Source organism: Ovis canadensis, chromosome 9 (assembly GCF_042477335.2).
Source record: "Ovis canadensis isolate MfBH-ARS-UI-01 breed Bighorn chromosome 9, ARS-UI_OviCan_v2, whole genome shotgun sequence".
Classification (NCBI taxonomy): domain Eukaryota; kingdom Metazoa; phylum Chordata; class Mammalia; order Artiodactyla; family Bovidae; genus Ovis; species Ovis canadensis.
This window is the reverse complement of record NC_091253.1, coordinates 28,096,061-28,109,850: the sequence shown is the minus strand read 5'-3', so window position 1 is coordinate 28,109,850 and position 13,790 is coordinate 28,096,061.

Below are 13,790 nucleotides of genomic sequence, written 5' to 3'. Positions count from 1 at the left end.
CATTCTTCACTCTACATGAGAGTCTCTTTAATTCTACTCCATTGAATTGCTAATCTGCCGGGGTCCAGCCCGGGTGGATCCAGGGAATTCGAAGGTAGGGACGGCGTCGGTGTCTTTGGAAATAACTTATTTAATTACAGATAGAGAGGGATTAGAAGATTAGCAGAGAAAAAGAGGCTGAATAACTCGGTTCACATGGGATACCAATCACCACCTACGTAGGCTGCAGGTGTCTTCCTGTTCTCCCGAAGGAGAGGAGGCACTAAGCCCCCCCCCCCCCCCCCCCGCCCCCGGTCCTATCTTAGAAGCCCAGGCAAAATTAATAGGCTTGGTGGGTACCCATGCACCAGATGGGAATTCGGCCAGAAAATAGTAGGAGAGAAAAAGGGGCTGAATAACTTGGTTTATGTGGGATACCAATAAATTCCAAGACAAGGAATTTGCACCATCTACATTGAGCCACCGGTGCCACTTGAATATCGGAAGATGCCCCTCCTCGGGCTCCTTCTCGCGTGGGCTTGAAAACCAGGGCAAATAAATAGACTTGGAGGGCACCCATGCTCCAGATGGAAATTCAGCCAGAAAAACGGGGAGCAGAAAAGAACAACATGAGGGAATCAGTCTTTCTGGAAACTGATCCGATTTCTTTATTTTTGGGTTTGCTTATATACTTTTTGTTACACATAGGGATGAATACAGAGCCACACGTGGGTCAGCAGTCCTGACCCTTATCAAAATCAGGTGCTTCACATAAATGTAAAAAAAAAGGTCTTAGGAATATTACATCATCTTCTGGCCATGAGACCCGCTGACATTTTATGATCCTTTCTTTCTGATAACCAAAAAACTTAAATTTTTCCAAGGGTTTTTTTCTTAACCCAGGCACCACCCTCCAAATAAAGTTACATTCCTATAGGGTGAGGGTGTAGTGAGTTACAATCAAGAAAGGAATCTATGTAACCCAAGGTTAACATGATTAATCTTAAAGGTTAATACTTATTTCTCCTATATGCTTAAAGGTTAATACTTATTTCTCCTATATGCTTAAAGGTTAATACTTATTTCTCCTATATGCTTAAAGGTTAATACTTATTTCTCCTATATGTTAGTTATATTCATTATAAGGGCAGGGAAGATGGAAATTTAGCAGCAAACATCAGCCCAACAAATGAAAATCCTTTCACCAATGCTCCCCTTAAGATCTATTTAGTCTTAAGATAGTGATAAAGTTACATTTTTACATAGCAAGGACACAGTGATTTATAACAAAGTACAGTGATCTATTGCAAAAGAGAAAATTCATTAACTCAAAAAGTCTAGTATTGCTAACCTTAAAAACTACTTATTTCCTTTTCTATAGTCCAAATACATTGATTAATATATTCCCAGGTGCCTAAGGATATGGAGGCCTGGCAGCAATCATTGACTCAACAAGAAGAAAAAGCCCTATGCTAATTAAGACTCTCAAAATACTCCAAAACTCTCTGTGCTGTTTATGGTTGAGAGGTAGTAAGCAATCATGTGCCTAGTGGCAGGAGTATGGATAATCCTGTCACACAAGCTAGTCTGTCAGCAGAGAGGTTTGACCTGAGACATCCTTGTCCCACCCAGGGGAGGGAATTAGCAGCAATTATTGACACAACAAATGAAAAACCCTTCACCAATATAATTCCTAACTAACCCACTATACTAATAATTTCTAACTCCCCCAAAGAATTTGCCTTTAGTAAGTCTAAAACATCTCATGCCTGTCAGATTGGGAGGCTGTAAACAATCACATGTGGCCGGACGAACCTATACAGGTGGGCTAGATAACCTTCAGAGGAGTCTGTAAGCTGAAACACTCTTGTCACACCCAGGAGTTTTATTGACTTGGAGCTGCAGGTTTATTCCTTCTCCAAGAGAAACAGTTATAGGGGAGAGCCCCCCGTAAAGTCAGACGTGTAGGTGAGAGCATAAAACAGACTCTGGTTTTGGGGTAGATGCTTGGGAACAGGGGGTTTCCTGAGGCTTGATCACGCCTTTGCGTATGCCAAGCCTCCTTCCTCATGACCTTTGCCATGGGCGGAGTTCCTCGCGCTGGCCCCCGGCACTAATCCTTTACAATAATCTTTAAAAGTTTACATATGGCCATCCCCATTTCTACCGCCCCAGTTCAAGGCTAAGTCATACAATCTCTTATTTCTATCTGTGAATCCTCTTTTCCCATTCAACTCATGCTTGACAAAAAGGTAAGAGGGTCATCAGAGCAAAATCTAAGTGTCCTTCACCTGATAAATTTCTTCAATGCCTTGCAAACTTTGAAGATGAAACCCAAATTTTGTGAGATGATTAAAAGACCAGCGTCTTCCAGACCTGGACAACACTTTTCGTCTCACCTTTTCTGACTTTGATGGTTTGGACTCTAGCTTCTCTTGCTGTGTGATCTCAGCAGGTCACTTCACCATCTGTGCTTAGGTTCCCTTTTCTGTAACAATGTAGGTATAAACATTCTTCACAGTGTTGCTGGAAGGACATTTGTCAAGCACTGCATCATTATAACCTATTGAATTAGTCATCTATCTCTGGGTAACACACAGACACACAATCACAGTGGCAAACAATCTCAGTAGACATTTATATCTTGCTCGCAGGTATGAGGGTTGGCAGGTGACTTGATTCAAAGGTAGACCACCTGGGCTTTGATCCGGACTGCAGGGCCATCACGTGACCACCATGGTTGAAGCTGAAATGGTTATCTGATCATGTTCTCATGGCAAAGGTAAGAAGCATCCAGAGAGACATGTGGGAATATAAAATACCTCCAAGTATTTGTTGAGTCATCCCATTGACCGATGGAGGTGCAAGGCCATGGCATGGAAGGGAAGACCCTCAAGGGAGACTATGGGAAATGATGGAGTTAATATTTCCTGCATGCTAATTTGTCTCTGTCATTATTTCATGGTCCCAGCCCTTGTGCTCTGGTCACATTCTACTTCTGTAATTTATGTCATTTCTTAATATGCTCCTGCTTAACTTTGCATGTGAAACTTCCCACATACTGCCTGGAGAATGCTCTCCACTTGCCCAAGTTGACAGTCTTCTTTTTCTCTCTCAAACTAAAGGTCTGCATTTTTCTCTTGTCAGGATCAGTTTACCCTGCTCTCACTGGACTGTGTGTTTCTTCTATCATATCACACATCTTGCTTTTGGATTGGATACATGATACCTCTATACAAATAACATAGGTCTAGAACAGTGCTTACGCAGCCCAGAGTAAAAGATATTGGTAGAATGAATGATTCTTGTCTATCAATATTCATTCAGGACATTTACAGTCAGTGAGTAACAGAGAGGTGACACAATGTGAAGCCAGTCCTCCTGAGGGGGTAGCTGAGTGACCACTGAATGACCCCAGTGCAGGGAATAAATTATTAGCAGAAAATGAAGGATATTTCAGAGCCTCAATATTTAAGTCGAACCTTAGATAGAATCAGATGTGTTTCTAGGTTTCATTTTTAAGATGGATACAAACCAAGATGGGAGAACGCCTACATGGGACTCTGTAAAGGGGTGTCAGACATTGGGAGTCAAGCCAGTTCAAGACAGACTTTTATCATGGCAGGCAGGGGGGCTTAATGTAAGTTAAAAATGTAGCCAAAAATGTTTCAAGAATCCAAACCCCAAACTGGTGGTGGTGAGGGGATAAGAAAATAAGAAACAAGACTGGTACTTATACTGAATCTGAAGCATCAATACTTTGGCCACCTGATGTGAAGAGCCAACTGACTGGTAAAGACTGATGCTGGGAAAGATTGAAGGCAAAAGGAGAAGGGGGCTGCAGAGGATGAGATGGTCAAATATCATCATCGACTCAATGGACATGAGTTTGAGCAAACTCTGGGAAACAGTGATGGACAGGGAAGCCTGGCGTGCTGCAGTTCATGGGCTTGCACAGAGTTGGACATGACTTAGTGACTGAACAGCAGCAGCAAGGGAAAGGAAATTCGCAAGCAATGATGTTAATATAATCCTCAGTGCATGAGTGAAGTCTAGGTGTTTGCACAGGGAGAGAATGCTGGAGGCCAGGTCCTTCCCTCCCACCAACATGAAATACTCCTGAATTACTTTGGCCCAGAAGAAGGCCTGAAAGCTTACTGGTATTGAGTTCATATAGGGAAGGATGGGAATAGGGCTGTCATGATATTGCTGTCGTTTGTGGTGTGTTGATGATGTGCCAGGCAATGACCTAAGGGCTTTGTATATATTATGCTGCATTAACCTCATCATAGCTCCCATCAAGTGCATGGCCTTCATTCTCACCATTCTACCAGTGAGGAGCCTTAAGTGTCAGGGGACTTCAGAAATATTGTCACGATTATATTCCTACTAGTGTGCAGTTGGGTATAGACAAGTGCCAGGGTCCTGTTTGTAGTAGCCAGGTCATATATACCCCAAGAATGCATTCACTTGGCAGGGTCAGCACAGGGACCCAGGTCTTGATGGACATGCATCTGTCCAGGGCTTATCCAACCACAGACATACCGGTAGGGTGATAACACAATTCTAGACTCACCCCCTTTGAATCTGATATCTACTCCCATACTTTCTATTCTGTCTTTAAGAAAGGCGTCCTCAACTAACTAACTGCTTGAAAATACCTAGAGACCAAAGTTGAAAGACACTGAGCAAAGTAATTTCTAACTTTTGAGAAAAGACTTCTTGCCTGATGGTAAGTGATAAGTTCAACCCCATGAGTGGTAACCAAACACATATGCTTATCACTGGATGTGACTAGAGAGGAATTTGAAACAGACACACCTTTGATTTCATAATAGATTGTGAGCTCGATGTTGTGCCCATGAAAACAAACCCCCAAGGGAAGAGAAGCTGCTTATAATGCATGTGGGTCTTTTCAATTTACCTGAGTATAGAATCTCAGATTCCAACTAATGACCTGGTGTGTGCATGCATGCTTAAGTCGTGTCCAATTCTTTGTGACCCCATGGACTGTAACTCACCAGGCTCTTCTGTCCATGGGATTTCCCAGGCAAGAATACTGGGGTGGGTTGCCATTTCCTCCTTCAGTGGATCTCCCTGATCTATGGGCTGAACCCACATCCCTGTGTCTCCTTACATGGACAGTCAGATTCTTTACCATTGTGCCACCTGGGAAGCCTAGTATTCTCCTAATGTGATTTCAGGATAATTAGTCTCTGTGTTTATCACATGACTGCATCCTATTATGAAATATTGATTTTGTTGAGCTTTTAAACTACAAAAAGTTAAAGATATAAACTGTAAATCATCTATCAAAGATAAAAAGCTAAATGATGGTGTAATTAAGGAACACTGGGTCTAAGTCTCTTAGAATCTTTTATTCATTTTCTTCTTCAGACAACTCTGCTTTACCAACATTAAGAAGTTGATAATAGAACATCCCTGGTGATCCAGAGGTTAAGAATCTACCTGCCAAAGCAAGGGACACAGGTTTGATCCCTAGTCTGGGAAGATTTCACATGCCCCAGGGTAACTAAGCCTGTGCACCACAATTACTGAAGTCAGCTCACCTAGAGTCTGTCCTGTGCAACAAGAAAAGCCACCACAATGAGAAGCCCTGGAACCACAACTAAAGAGTAGCCCTCTTTCTGCAAATAGAGAAAGCCTGTGAGCATCAACAAAGATCCAGTGCAGTAAAAAAAAAAACCCACAAAAACAAAAAATGCTTAAAAAATAAAATATGGAATCCATTTTTTAAAAGTTGAATAATAATAATATAATAATTGAAAGATCAACATATAATTATAAAAGATCTGACACAGACTATTACCTGAAATTGACCAGTGCTTCCAAACAATTTACTGTTGACGTGGGCAGTTCAACCTTCTTACTAATGATTGACAGTCTGATCCTGGGGAGTGTAATATCTCTGGCTTTTATTACAAATTGTTGTGTTGTTTTTATTTAGTCACTAAGTCATGTCCGACTCTTTGTGACCCCATGGACTGTTGCCTGCTAGGCTCCTCTGTCCATGGGCTTTCCCAGACAAGAATACTGGAGTGGGTTGCCATTTCCTTCTCTGGGGGATCTTCCCGACCCAGAGATCGAACTGGCTTCTCCTGCATTGGCAGATGATTTTTTTACCACTGAGCCATCAGGGAAGCCCTTACGTATTACAGATTGGGCCACCTCTATTTTCCAACAGACAGCAGACAAGAAAGCAAAGCCTCTATATTTTCCTGGAGCTGCAGAAAATACGAATTCCCCTCCCTTTACAAATCTCTCAATCAGAAAGGAAGCAGGCCCTTAATCCTGTCTCTGTTGTTGTGACAGTGGGTTGAGTGACTGAGGGTTTTGTTTATCTCTGCAGTTATATCTCTAGACTATATGAGCATGAAAAAGCTCCTCTTTCAATCTCCAAGTTTGAATTGTACCTACTTTTTGCAACCCTATGGACTGTAGCCTGCCAGGCCCCTCTCTCTGTGGGGAGTCTCCAGGCAAGAGTACTGGAGTAGATTTCCATTACCTCCTCCTGGGGATCTAACTGATCCAGGGATCAAACCATTGTCTCAAATGTCTCCTGCATTGGCAGGCAGGCTCATTACCACTTGCACCACCTCTTTGCCATTGCAGTGTACTGTGTCACTGAAGGGTTTTGTCTATTTCTGGGGCTTATTCCAGCCTCTAAACTACTACATTGGCATGAAAAAGTTCCTCTTTTAATTTCTAAGTGTGCATATAGTCTTGAGAAATTAGCTCAAAGTCATCTTTTTTATTTTTCTTGACACCTTCTATAATAAGAAAAATTGTAAGTGATCCCTGTTTTCTCTCAGGACTTTTTGCAATAATTATTTATGTATCAACAAGGTTCAATCAGAAAATCAAAACCGGTAGGGTGTACAACAGGTAATTTGTTAGATGCACTTGGCCCTCACGATTATGGAGCTAGTTAGCCAGGTGCTATCGGGCTGTGTCTCCAAGTCTGAGGCTGGAGATTGGAGCCTGTGGGCTAAGAATATGGGGAAATATCAGGAGCAGGCTGGAACCTCACAAGCATGAGTCAGAATCCCATGAAGATGGACTGAAGCCATGTCTGCTCTTGTTTCTGACCCTGGTGATGTGGACACCCTACAAAAGCCAGGACCCCTTGTCACAGAGCTAAACACCTCACATCTGATGCAGGAACCTCAAAAAACTGAAGGAGCATCCAGGGAATGTAAAGCAATTCCCAGCCCAGAAGCTGCTTCACACTAATGAGGTGAGTCTGTAGAATGATAACAAGTGTATGTCAGTTATAAAACTGCTAATGTCTTACTTCTCCCATCCAGATCTTGCAAGACTCTCCCTTGTGGCCCATCCTATTAGGAAACACACAGGAAAGAGAATTCTGGAAAATGTAGTTCAATCTAGCCAGGTCAACACAATAATTAGCCATCCAGTTATACAGAAAAAGCCTTCCAAAAATAGAGGCTTAAAATTTAGAAATGATAATTGCAATTAAAACTATTATATGGCTTTGCTGTATGGGGGCATTTGGGCATGTCTTCCTGTTAGGTTGGAGCTGGATCATCTAGGATGTTCTTATTCCCATGGCCTGGATCTAAGCTGGGCTCATTTATTATATTCATATCCAATCCATGGCAATACTTATTTCAGCATTGCTGACGGTGCTTTGAGTAAGATTATGAATGTAGAAGTTTCACAGGATATTAGACATATAAAGTAGTATTTATTAGACCACAAACATTAGTTTAAGAAAGTATCAGTGAAGTATTAGTCCATGAATAAGCTTCACAGTAACCTCAGAACCTAGAGAAGATTAATACAGAGTAGTAAAAAGCATTGACTTTCCAGGTGGCCCTTGCATCCCCACTGAAATATAGGAGATACAGAACACATGGGTTTTATCTCTGGGTCAGAAAAATCCCCTGGAGGAGGAAATGGCAACTTACCCCAATATTCTTGTCTGGAGAACCCCATGGACAGGGGAGCCTGGTGGGCTACAGTCCACAAGGTCGCAGAGTCTGACACAACTGAGTGATTGAGCACACAACACAGTAAAAAGTATGTTACACTCTTGTTCACCCATTCATGCTCTCTCTCTCTCTTTGCTTCTTTGTTTCTTTTTTATTTATTGATGTTTATAGGCATTCCTCAGTTGCAACACAACAAGATGCACACCACTGGAAAATATTGGTCTGAGAATATACGCAGACAGTTCTTTTTCTTTTTCATTTATGGCAATTTCTTGTTAGAGATTGTAAACAGATTGCAGGGGAAGCTTCTGCTGATCTCAGGCTTTATACACAGGCAAGGTGGTAGTCTCCTGCAGCCACTCAGAAGGTGTTGCTTGCCAGAGATGATAGATGAACCCATATGGAAACTTCCATGCTCCTTTCAAAGAGTCAAGCATTTCTATTTCTTTTCTTTTGTTTTTGTTGTTGACCAATGTGTGTTCCTGGTAAGGAAGTGCAGTGGTAGAAGATTTCTCAATTTATCATGTGCTTTCCTCTGCAATTTTTTAAATTTCTGACAAGCACTTGTGGTGCAGAAATATGTATTGTCATGTCAACATCAATATTTGAAAATTTCAGAATCAACAATATGTCAGCAGCTAGGGAACAAGCAATTACGAGGGAAAAAAAAGGTGTCTTTGCTGTGCTTCAATATTTCAATAATAAGGGAGAGAATGAAAAAATTGAGTTCAATCTGTTCCCCTCCAGTGGGATGATATAAAATTGTGTTTCAGGGGAACACATTACAACCATACATACTGAGTTGTTGAAAAATTAATCTTCTTATTGCTAGGACTATTTGTAATGAACAAAGAATCCTTAAACCCAGATATGCTATTTGAAAATTTAGCCCAATTTTATAAAAACTGATCTATACAAGAGCTCTTATGAAAGATGAATCAAGGAGATAAGCATTTCAACTCTGTAGATTTTAGAAAATCAGAGAGAGTTTTCAGCTTCCAGTGCATTTTCCACACACACTCTGGGCAAGATTCATCGTTTATCATAATATTGAAGTTCACATTTTCAGCTAGGCCTTCTTGTCTTTCCATCTGAAGCTAAAGTAATCTTCTGTGACTCAGCTTTACCTAGGCAAGCAGCTCATTGGACAGGACTCTCCAGGCATACCTTCTGTTCCCATCAGATCAGTCTCTCTGAGTCCACACTGACATGCCAACTCAACTCCTATTTGTAAAGTTCTTATGTGTAAAGTTGGCTTCATCTATAATAATAACTGACTTCCCATATTCCAGATGCTATTCCCTAAGAGTTGTAATTTTTATAACAACTCTACAAAATAGATGTGATCAGTACCACTTTGTACAGATGAAAAAGTGAGGAAAAGGAGTTAATCCTGGTAATTCATAAAACTCCCACAGAATATGGGAATATGCAAAACATTGATTCAAACCCAGGCTGACTGTCCTGTAAGAGCCTGTCTTAACCACTGCTGTCTTCATTTAGAAAGGCAGTCTGTTGGAGAAAAAAAAAAAAAAGAATCCTAGATTTGGAATTCAAATTTTGATTATGCCATTTAGGAGCTAGTGAGGACAATGAGCCACTTTATAAAACTAAGATTGTTGTGTATAGAGGAAAATAATGTCTAATATACTGTAGGGCATGATGTGAAATTCAGTTGAGACAATCTGTGAGGAAAAACAAAGGAAGCAAATACATAGGTAAATAAAATAGACTTTTTCTTTCCTTCTTAAATTTTCTAAGTTATGTTTAAAGGGGTTTAAAATTACAGCACTGTTAGAGGAAGAAACACTTTCAAACTCATTCTATGAGGCCACATCATCCTGATACCAAAACCAGACAAAGACAACACACAAAAAAGAAAACTACAGGGCAATATCACTGATAAGCATAGAATGCAAAACTCCTCAACAAAATTCTAGTAAACAAAATTCAGCAACGTATCAAGAAGCTCATACACCATGATCAGGTTGGGTTTGTTCCAGGGATGCAAGGATTCTTCAATATACACAAATCAATCAGCGTGATTCAGTGTATTAACAAACTGAGAGGCAAAAACCATATGATAATCTCAATAAATGCAGAAAAGGCCTTTACAAAATTCAGCTCCCATTTATGATTAAAACTCTTCAAAAAATGGGCACAAAAGGAACCTACCTCAGTGTGGTAAAGGCCATATATGATAAGCCTACAGAAAACATTATTCTCAATGGTGAAAAACTGAAAGCATTCCCCCTAAGATCAGGAACAAGACAAGGGTGTCCACTTTCCCCACTATTATTCAACATAGTTCTGGAAGTCCTAGCTGCAGCAATCAGAGAAGAAAAAGAAATAAATGGAATCCAGATCGGAAAAGAAGAAGCAAAGCTCTCACTGTCTGCAGATGACATAATACTATACATGGAAAACCCTAACGATAGTATCAGAAAATTACTAGAGCTAATCAGTGAATTTAGCAAAGTTGTAGGATACAAAATCAATACACATAAATCACTTGCATTTCTACGTTCTAACAATGAAAAATCAGAAAGAGAATTTAAGGAATCAATCCCATTCACCACTGCAACAAAAAGAATTAAATATCTAGGAATAAACTTACCTAAAGAGACAAAAGATCTGTATGCAGAAAATTATAAGACAGTAATGAAAGAAATCAAAGATGACATAAACAGATGGAGAGATAGTCTGTGTTCCTGGGTATGAAGGATCAATGTTATGAAAATGACTATACTACCAAATGCAATCTATAGATTCAATGCAATCCCTATCAAATTATCAATGGCATTTTTCACAGAACTAGAACAAAAAATTTCACAATTCATATGGAAACACAAGAGACCCTGAATAGCCAAGGCAGTCTTGAGAAAGAAGAATGGAGCTAGAGGAATCGACCTTCCTGACTTCTGATTATACTACAAAGCTACAGTCATCAAGACAGAATGATACTGGCACAAAAGCAGAAATATAAACCAATGGAACAAGACAGAAACCCAGAAAAAACCCATGCAGCTATGAGAAACTTATTTCTGACAAAAGAGATAAGAATATACAATGGGGCAAAGACAGCCTCTTCAATAAATAGTACTGGGAAAACTGGACTGCTACATGTAAAAGAATGAAATTAGAACACTTCCTAACACCATACACAAAGATATACACAAAGATAACTAAAAATGGATTAAAGACCTAAATTTAAGACCAGAAACTATAAAAACTCTTAGAGGTATACATAGGCAAAATACTCAATGACAAAAATCAAAGCAAGATCCTCTATGACCCACTTTCTTTCTTTTTTTTTTTTTTTGTTCAGGCTGCACCGCCAGCCAAGCCTTTTTTTTTTTTTTTAATTTTTTAAATTTTAAAATCTTTAATTCTTTCATGCATTCCCAAACATGAACCCCCCTCCCACCTCCCTCCCCATAACATCTTTCTGGGTCATCCCCATGCACCAGCCCCAAGCATGCTGCATCCTGCGTCAGACATAGACTGGCGATTCGATTCAAATGATAGTATACATGTTAGAATGTATGACCCACTTTCTAGAGTAATGGAAATAAAAACAAAAGTAAACAATCGGGACCTGATTAAGCTTAAAAGCTTTAGCACAGCAAAGGAAATGATAAGAAAGGTGAAAAGACAACCTTCAGCAGGGGAGGAAATAATAGCAAATGAAACAACTGACAAAGGATTAATTTCCAAAATACACAAGCAGCTCATACAACTCAATACCAGAAGAACAAACAACCCAATAAAAAAGAGGTAAAAAGACTTAAACAGACATTTTTCCAAAGAAGACATACACATGAAAAGATGCTCAACATTGCTCATAATTAGAGAAATGCAAATCAAAACTACAATGAGATATCACCTCATACCGGTCAGAAGGGCCATCATGAAAAGTCTACAAACAACAAATGCTGGAGAGGGTGTGGAGAAAAGGGAACACTCTTACACTGTTGGTGGGAATGTAAACTGATACAGCCACTATGGAAGACAGTATGGAGATTCTTTAAAAACTAGGAATAAAAGCACCATATGACCCAGCAATCCCACGCCTAGGCATATACCCTGAGGAAATCAAAATTGAAAAAGACACATGTATCCCATTGTTCATTGCAGCACTATTTACAATAGCTAGAACCTGGAAGCAACCTAGATGTCCATCGACAGATGAGTGGATAAAGAAGCTGTGGTACGTATGCACAATGGAATATTACTCAGCCATAAACAGGAACATATTTGAGTCAGTTCTAAAGAGGTGGACGAACCTAGATCCTATGATACAGAGTGAAGTGAGTCAGAAAGAGAAAGATAAATATCGAAGTCTAATGCATATATATGGAATCTAGAAAAAACAGTAGTGAAGAATTTATTTACAGGGCAACATTGGAAAAACTGACATAGAGAATAAACTTATGGACATGGGGAGAAGGGAGGAGAGGGTGAGATGTATGGAAAGAGTAACATGGAAACTCGCATTACCATATGTAAAATAGATAGCCGATGAGAATTGGCTGTATTGCTCAGGAAACTCAAACAGGGGCTCTGTATCAACCTAGAGGGGTGGGAAGGGGAGGGAGATGGGAGGGAGGTTCAAAAGGAAGGGACATGTGTATACCTATGGCTGATTCATATTGAGGTTTGACAGAAAGCAACAAAGTTCTGTAAAGCAATTATCCTTCAATAAAAAAGAAATAAATTTTTTTAAAATTACAGCTCTGTTGAAGGGTGTTATAAGTGTATGTAGAGAAAATATTTTAAATGACTGTATCACAACCAAGGGAGGATAAAAAAATATAAAGTTTCTGGGTTCTGCTGGAACTGATAAAACATCAAAACCAATGCACTATAGTAAGTTATGTATGTATAAGTTAAAATATAGAACCACTACTTAAAAAGTTATACAAAAGGTTATACTCAAAAGCACTATAGATAAATCAAAATGAAATCCCCTAGACTGTGCAAGTAACCCAAAGAATGACATAAAAATAAATAACAGAGAAAACAACATTAAAAATTAATAATATGGCAAACATAATCGAGAGAATTCTACCAAATGTTTAGTGAAGAAATGGCACCAAATCTACAAAAACTTATCCAGAAAATAGAAAAGGAGGGAACACTACTTAATTTATTTTTTGAAGCTATATAACTCTGGTATCAAAATCAAATAAATAGCTCAAATCAGGTGCTCTGTGATAACCTAGAGGGGTGGGATGAGGTGGGAGGTGGGAGGAAAGTTCAAGAAGAAAGGTACATATGTATATCTATGGCTGATTCACGTTGATGTATGGCAGAAACCAATACAATATTGTAAAGCAATTATCCTCCAAGTAAAATTAAATAAAATTTTAAAAATCAAATACAGAATGAAAAATTACAGAGTGATATTGCTTAGGAATATAGATACAAAAGTCCTTAATAAAGCATTGGTACATGAAATCAACATGAAAAAAGAATGATACAACATAAGCAATCGGGTTAAGCTCGTGATGCAAGACTAATACTTGAGAATCAATGTAAGTATCACATAATCATATGTGATGTAGAAACAGCATCTAGTAAAGTTCAACACCCATTCTCAGTAACTCAGAAAACTAAGAGTAGTGGGAGATTTCCATAACCTGATTAAAAAAAAAAAATCTACAAAAGGCCTCCTGAAATCATATTAAGAAGTTAATGCTTTCCCCCTAAGATTTTGATCAAGGCAAAGATGTTTGCTTGCTCTTTTGATAATTCATTAATACTGTTATCATCATGTTCTCTTACAAGGAAGTCCCTGTTTAAATGGAATTAAGTCACACATCTAGGATCACA